The sequence below is a fragment of the Diachasma alloeum genome, unplaced genomic scaffold (assembly GCF_001412515.2).
Source record: "Diachasma alloeum isolate Michigan unplaced genomic scaffold, Dall2.0 Dall_scaffold_00501, whole genome shotgun sequence".
Taxonomy (NCBI): Eukaryota; Metazoa; Arthropoda; class Insecta; order Hymenoptera; family Braconidae; genus Diachasma; species Diachasma alloeum.
Window position 1 is genome coordinate 92,354 of NW_021680633.1, and position 6,970 is coordinate 99,323.

The following is a 6,970-nucleotide window of genomic DNA, read 5'->3' on the forward strand; positions in this document are numbered from 1 at the left end:
TGTCACTTATTGAGTATTAAATGCTCAACACGTTGGCACAAAGTTCATCCCTTAGTTGCAATTAGGGTCGGAGGAATGAATTTTTGAATTGAAAAGAAATTTTTTTTTTCAATTTCTTTGCGCTTTCAAAAATTGACTCCTCCCTGCCTATTAGGCGCTAAGGGATAAAATTTGTGTCACTCATTGAGTATTAAATGGTCAACACGTTGGCACAAATTTCATCCCTTAGTCGTAGTTAGGGTCGGAGGAATTAATTTTTGAATTGAAAACAAAATTTTTTTTTCAATCTCTTTGCACTTTCGAAAATTCACCCCTCCGTCCCCAAAAGGCGCTAAGGGATGAAACTTGTGTCATTGAATTGAGCATTTAAAACTCAATAAGTGACACAAGTTTCATTCCTTACCTATAATTCGGGGGGGAGGGATGAATTTTCAACCGAGACGTGCGTTCCCCACGCCACTCGACGCTTTAACCAATGGAAAGACGATCGGTTGATCGTCTTTCCATTGCGTGTGGAGGGGGAATTACGTTCCCCCATTCATTCTCCCCTCTTCGTCATTCCAGCGAAGAGAGAGAGAGAGAGAGAGAGAGAGAGAGAGAGAGAGAGAGAGAGAGAGAGAGAGAGCAATATCGTTGCGCTCTTTTGTCTCGTAGAATGGTGGGGCGGGCACACACACATATGCTGCATATCACATGGATGTGCGCCCGCTTAAAAATCACTCCCCATTGGCCCACCCTTAATTGCCAATAACTTTTTAGGGGTGAGTCTGATCAAAAAGTGCGAGAGGACTTTTCTGCTCAGAATCACCCCCTGATCCTAGGGTGTTCAGATGTACATGTACTTCTGAAACACCCTATATATATATATATATATATATTTTTTTTTTATTAAAAAAATCCATGGTCTCATTATTCTATACACACACCTTCTCCCCATCAACATCATAATAATAAGAGTAATAATAATATTGAAAATGACTTAGAACTATGTAAAACGAGTTTCAAAAATATTTAGTCTATGTTGTTTTGATAATACAGGGTTCAGTATTTTTTCATAAGAATTTATTTGACGTTTGAAACGCTCATGATCACGAGCGAACTCTTCCCATGGGCCTCGACGAGCAGAACGATATGCATACTCCCAATGCAACATCAAATGAACTCGTGGTTGTAATTGAAAACTAATTCTCTTAGTTTTCTTTTCTTGCTGATCTGCGGAGCTATCCTTCACAGGTTCCATCGTTCAGATTAAATCAGCAGGTTGGTGGCCATGAGAAACGAAGAATATATCGTACTCCAAACCCAGGAGTTCAATGGCGGATCGCAAATGTTCAAAATTTGCTTTGATGGTCTGCAGAGATTGAGATAACTTCTCACAAGGATAACACTTTGATGCCTCTCCACGTTTGAACTTGGAGCACAGCGCTGTGAAGTTTTTACGAATTCTAGAGATGAATCCTGTCAATGGTGGAATTGGTTCAGCTGGAGCATGAATCAGTACTTGCTCGACAACCTCATTGTCATTGAGGCAGTATGGTGGAACTGAATTCAACCATTGAATTTCATCGATACTCGCTACCTCTGATTCATCCTCTGTGTTGGTGATCTTGTCTCTCAGCTCCTCGCAGAATTTCTTCAATTTCTCCAAATTGTTGATACTCTCGATTATGTTTGATAAGTCCTCACCTCGAGTAGAACATTGAGAACAATTGGTTCTCCTACCAGCATCTCGCTGAGCTTCCAGGACTTCATAATTATTCCACAAACAATGCAAGTCAGTCACGAGGTGTCTTGCAAATTTATGCAAACTTTCATCGAAATGTTCACGGATGATCACTTCATCTGTACTGCATGCTCCACCACCATTCTTATTAAAATGATTATGATAACACATTACCACTACGTCCACGTGTACGTTGTGGGGTTTAACTGTCAGAACTGTGACTCGAATTGAATGTGGACTGCGCAGATGGTGCGCGTTATATAGGGATCCCCCACCCTGATGGTAGCTTATGACTCATCTCAGAACATTCAAGAACATTAGAGAATATTCGCGATCAATCGAGAGAGAAATAACTGATATCTTCCTCATATTACATGATGATTCATCATGGTATTAATTTCATGCAAGTTCCAACAGGAATCAGGAGGTATCCCCACCATGCGCGAGTTGATGAGTCATCAATGAACCATTAATGATGGTGGTGCCACCTGGCGGTAGTTGTGTGAATGAGTATTCAGAACATTCGAAAACATGTTTGAACCATTTTGAAAACATTTTGAAACATTTCAAAAACATTTTGAAACATTTTGAAAACATTTTGAAACATTTCGAAAACATTTGAAACATTTAGAGAGAAGAGGAATTATAAGATATCCCCACCCCGCAGAACAATGAGTCATCCCCAGATACCAGGATGACATCATCTTTCCAGAATATTCCCCGGCCGTGCTGCCACCTGGCTCTCGAACATTCAGGATGACGTCATCCTTCTAGAAAACTCTACGATGGTGGTGCCACCTACGTGACAGTCGAATCCTCCCAGCGATATAAGTCCCAACAGGACTCCGGAAGTCCCCCCACCACACCCCCAAACCGATGAGTCATCATGATGACTCACCGATGACGTCATCCATCTCGAAACTTCTGCGACTGTGGCGCCACCTGGTGGCGGGAGCTGGAACTTATATCCAGAACCCGCCTAGTCTAACTACTGAAATGTCATTTATCGTGATTTCAGATATGAAGAGGATTATTATATTGAAAATTAAAAAAAAATGTTTTGGACGTGATATAGCTTCCTGATGCGTTGATAGGATACTAAATATTTCAACTGATTGAAATAATTCGAATTATGACCGCTATCACTGAATTATAGAAAAATTTCTGGTTATCATCCTAGTAAAATCTGGGCAATCTGAAATTGTAGAATATTTTTCCTTTCTTAAATTATTCACCTAAATTCTGGCAATAGTCTCTATTATTTATTGTCGTAATAATTAAAACTCAAAATTTTTCAAATTTTCCAAATTTTTAAATTTTCCAATTTTTATTTATTCATTAAATTTGTTGAGTGGTTCAAATTTTAAATAATTCTAAAATTTTCATTCAATTGTTTCATTATCATCATCTTCAAATGACTGTCTCTCGCATTATTGAGGTCATTAGAAAATTAATCAACATTTCACAAGAAATTTGATTTTTTACAGAAACTCGACTAAACATTCAATGTTTTTCTTGTAACGTGTTCTAAAAAAATTACTAGCATATTTTTCATCAGAGCAACTTTCTTTGGTTTTAAAATTTAACTTATTCCTTGAGAACTGAAATAATCTCCAACTCCTCGCTAGCCCCTACCAAAATTACCATTCTCAAGAAACTTGTAAAAATCCAAAAACAGAATAAAGTCGCTTCGAAAAAACGTAAGCTCATAGTAAATTGAATTTAAAAAACGTGTCGAGAAAAGCGTTAACCTTTCGTCTCGACAGCTGATAATCTCAGAGATAAATACCATGAGACATATTTGTAGGAAATTTCCTGTTCTACAAAAAGACACTCCTACATTTTCTCCTAAAATCCAGTAAAATAAACAGTGAAAAAAAAAAGTAAAATAACAAGTTTTGAAAATTGTAAAAATTTTGGCAATTCGAAAAATTTTGACTGTCACTTGAAACTATTTGGACAATAAACAATCGAATATTAATAACATCTTACCTTGACGTAGGATAAGGTTCTATCTTATTACTTTATTTTTCGACGCACAATCCACACCGACTGATCGCTGAGGCTTAAAAGTTCTGAGTATCAACTGGTATTCAAAACAAAATATGACGTGATTTTCTTAAGGATTTGTACACAACAGATTTATTAGAATAATCTCGTGAAAAATACTAGATGGCGTCATATTGAAATACTGCCAGTGAAAAGCCAAGGTATGTGAAAAATCAGTTTTAGGCAAATATTTCGAGAGGTAAACATCATTGTAAAAGTAGGTGGTGGGAATACGTTTATAATAAATTCGGCTATTAATTAAGGGTCTCTTTTGGGGAAATTTTGATTGATTGAGTTCTCTTTTTAAAAATTTCAGGACACGCAAAAAATGGGGAGTTGGTTCAGCCGTAAGTACATTACAATTCCATGTTCTTATCCATTGATTTTCCGTTTTCTTTTCCTTTCTTTTAAAATTCTTAATATTTTTGAGTTTTCATGTAATATCAACCCAATGTGATGCAACGAGTCCAAAAATACAATTTTTAAGTCGTGTCCGAACGTACGTACGTATGTGTGTGTGTGTGTGTGTGTGTGTATGTATGAAATTTTTTCTTCGATTTTCGTCGATTGCTCGGTAATGAATCGGTGGAATTGATTTTTTTTCTCAATAGTAGGTATTATTGGGCCCTATCCATAACCGTTGATTAAAATTCAATTCATTCATTGATTTTTTCTATTTTTGAATTTTTTCATTTCAAATATTGTTTTTTTCACGATAGCTAAAAAAAACGTTCGAAACGAATTAAATGACGGCTGATAAGAATTGTTCCCATCTACCTTTGATCGAGTTCGAACATGAAGGTGATGGTAATAATTGTTATTCCAATTTTTTTCAGAATTCGTTCTTTTTTTTGCTTTCGAATAAAAGCATTGTAATCGGTCAATTTTCGCATTTCTTAATTTTCATTGGAAATGATGTAGAATGGTCTGAAATGGAAAAATACGAAGTTTGAGGACCATGTCTGTATGTGTCACCCCCAATTTGGCACTTTTGCAGAATCAACTTTTAGAAAATCGAACAATAAATTGACTAAAAAAATTCAAAAAAAATTAAAATTTTCACAGATAATAGGTCGTATTAAGGACTAACCCTGTGATCAAGAACAGCTCGATCGGTTGACTAGTTTTCGAGAAAAAGCGATTTCTTTTTCAGCCGTGTTTCGCAAATATCTCGAAAACGAGTGGGCCGATTTAACTTTTTTTTTTCAAAATGTTCATTTCGAAGCCCCCTATGTAGATCAATCAAAAGCTATATACCCTTACGACCAATTTTCCAATTTCCAATTTTCTGTTTTTCGAAATAATCGTTGTTCGCTCGCTAGCATTTGCAAAAATCGATTTTCAATGAAATGACTACGGATCTATTCGGAAGCTTACTACCAATGAAATTGGTAGAAATGAAAAATGAAAAAAAATGAATGCATGAAGTGATGGCTCAAATAATTTCGTTCGAATAGGCACGGTCAACTGCTTGTTTTTTTTTTCCCAATTTCATTGATGTCTTCGTAGATAAGGCATCAAATGGATTCAATAATAGATTAAAATGTTCCTTTAGATACCAGCAAGTTCAAGGTGAATGTTGGTTATGATAACTGCATTCATTAATTTGCTTTTCATGATGATATTTGGAAATTTTGGAGTTTTCATCAATTTTTCCTTCAAAGTTGCATTTTTGATGACTTCTTCAAATGTGAAGATTTGAATCTGTCCAGTTGTGCATAAATATAATATTTTTAATCAAATTCCCTTGAAATTTCAGTTTTTGTGGAAAAAACATTGGCATGGAAGATTCAAATTGATTTCATTATTAATAATGAGAATTATTCCGACTTCACATCAGTTCGATGAAACGAAAAAAAAAAGAAATACGTAATAACAAAAAAAAACTTAAATTAGAATAATCAAATGAAATTGATAAACAATAAAAAAAATTGATGAAAAAAATACTTTTTTCAACAGTTTTTTGTAATATTCGATTTAATAGTAATAATAATAATAATAATAATAATAATAATAACAATAATAATAATAACAATAATTAATTTTCGAAGATCATGAGAAGGAGACGCCCCAGGGCCAACGAGGCAACAGCAGCAACTGGAGAGGCAGGAGCCACAGGAGGTACTGGAGCATCCTGAGCTGCAGCAACCATTGCAGCAACACCGGCTCGCTGAGCCAATGGACATTGCGGCCATTATGGAGCACATGTCGCCAGTGCTGGAGAGTGGTCGTCAGCACCAACAACAGCAGCAACAGCAGTTGATGCAGGACCAGCTGGAGCAACAGCAACAACTGCAGGAGCAACAGCAACAAGAACAGCTGTTGCAATAAATAAAACGCAATAAATCTAAGAAAAAAAAATTGAATATTTCTCATTTTTTTCTTCTTTCCTTATTTTCTAGTCGCAAATGTACTTTTGAAATACAAAGGAAAGGGTCAATATTCATATTGAAACCCTTTCTTTAAAAAAACCTCGGAGGAGTAGGGGGAATTTTCTCTATCGATCACGACCTCGATCACTTCGATCGCATCACGCATGCGCTCGGGAGCGTGAACAAAAAAATCCAAGGTTCACCTTTATTTTTTGTAAAATTCAAAAAGGGGCGGGGGGATTTCACTCCCGTTCATATAGGATCTCGACCTGGCGGATACCTATCGATCGCAATCGAAAAAACTTTGATCACGCTACGGAATCGCCCGGGAGCATTTACGAAAAATGTGACTTTGAAATATACGATGAAAGACGTTGATATTCTTACTGAAAACCCTTTTTTGAAAAAAAAACTCGGCGGGGGGTGGGGGGAATTTGCTCCCATGCTGATAAAATGTTGACCGAGTGATGATCTATCGATCACGACCTCGATCACTTCGATCGCATCACGCATGCGCCCGGGATCGGGAACGAAAAAAACGGTCCACACACACACACACACACACACACACACACAGACATCATTCCAAAAACCATCGGGGGAGCTTCTCCTGGTCATGAAACGTCGACATTTCATGAAATTAGCAATTTTCATTTTCGGGGTGAAAACAATAACTTCCTTATCGGGAAGTTAAACAAGCAGGCGACCGACCCTATTCGACAGAAGACTTGTGACACCACACTGTTATGTCAAAAGTCTTCATTTTTCTGCTACCAATTACATTGGTTATAAGCTTCCGAAGGGAAGAAGTGCATCGTCTATTTTT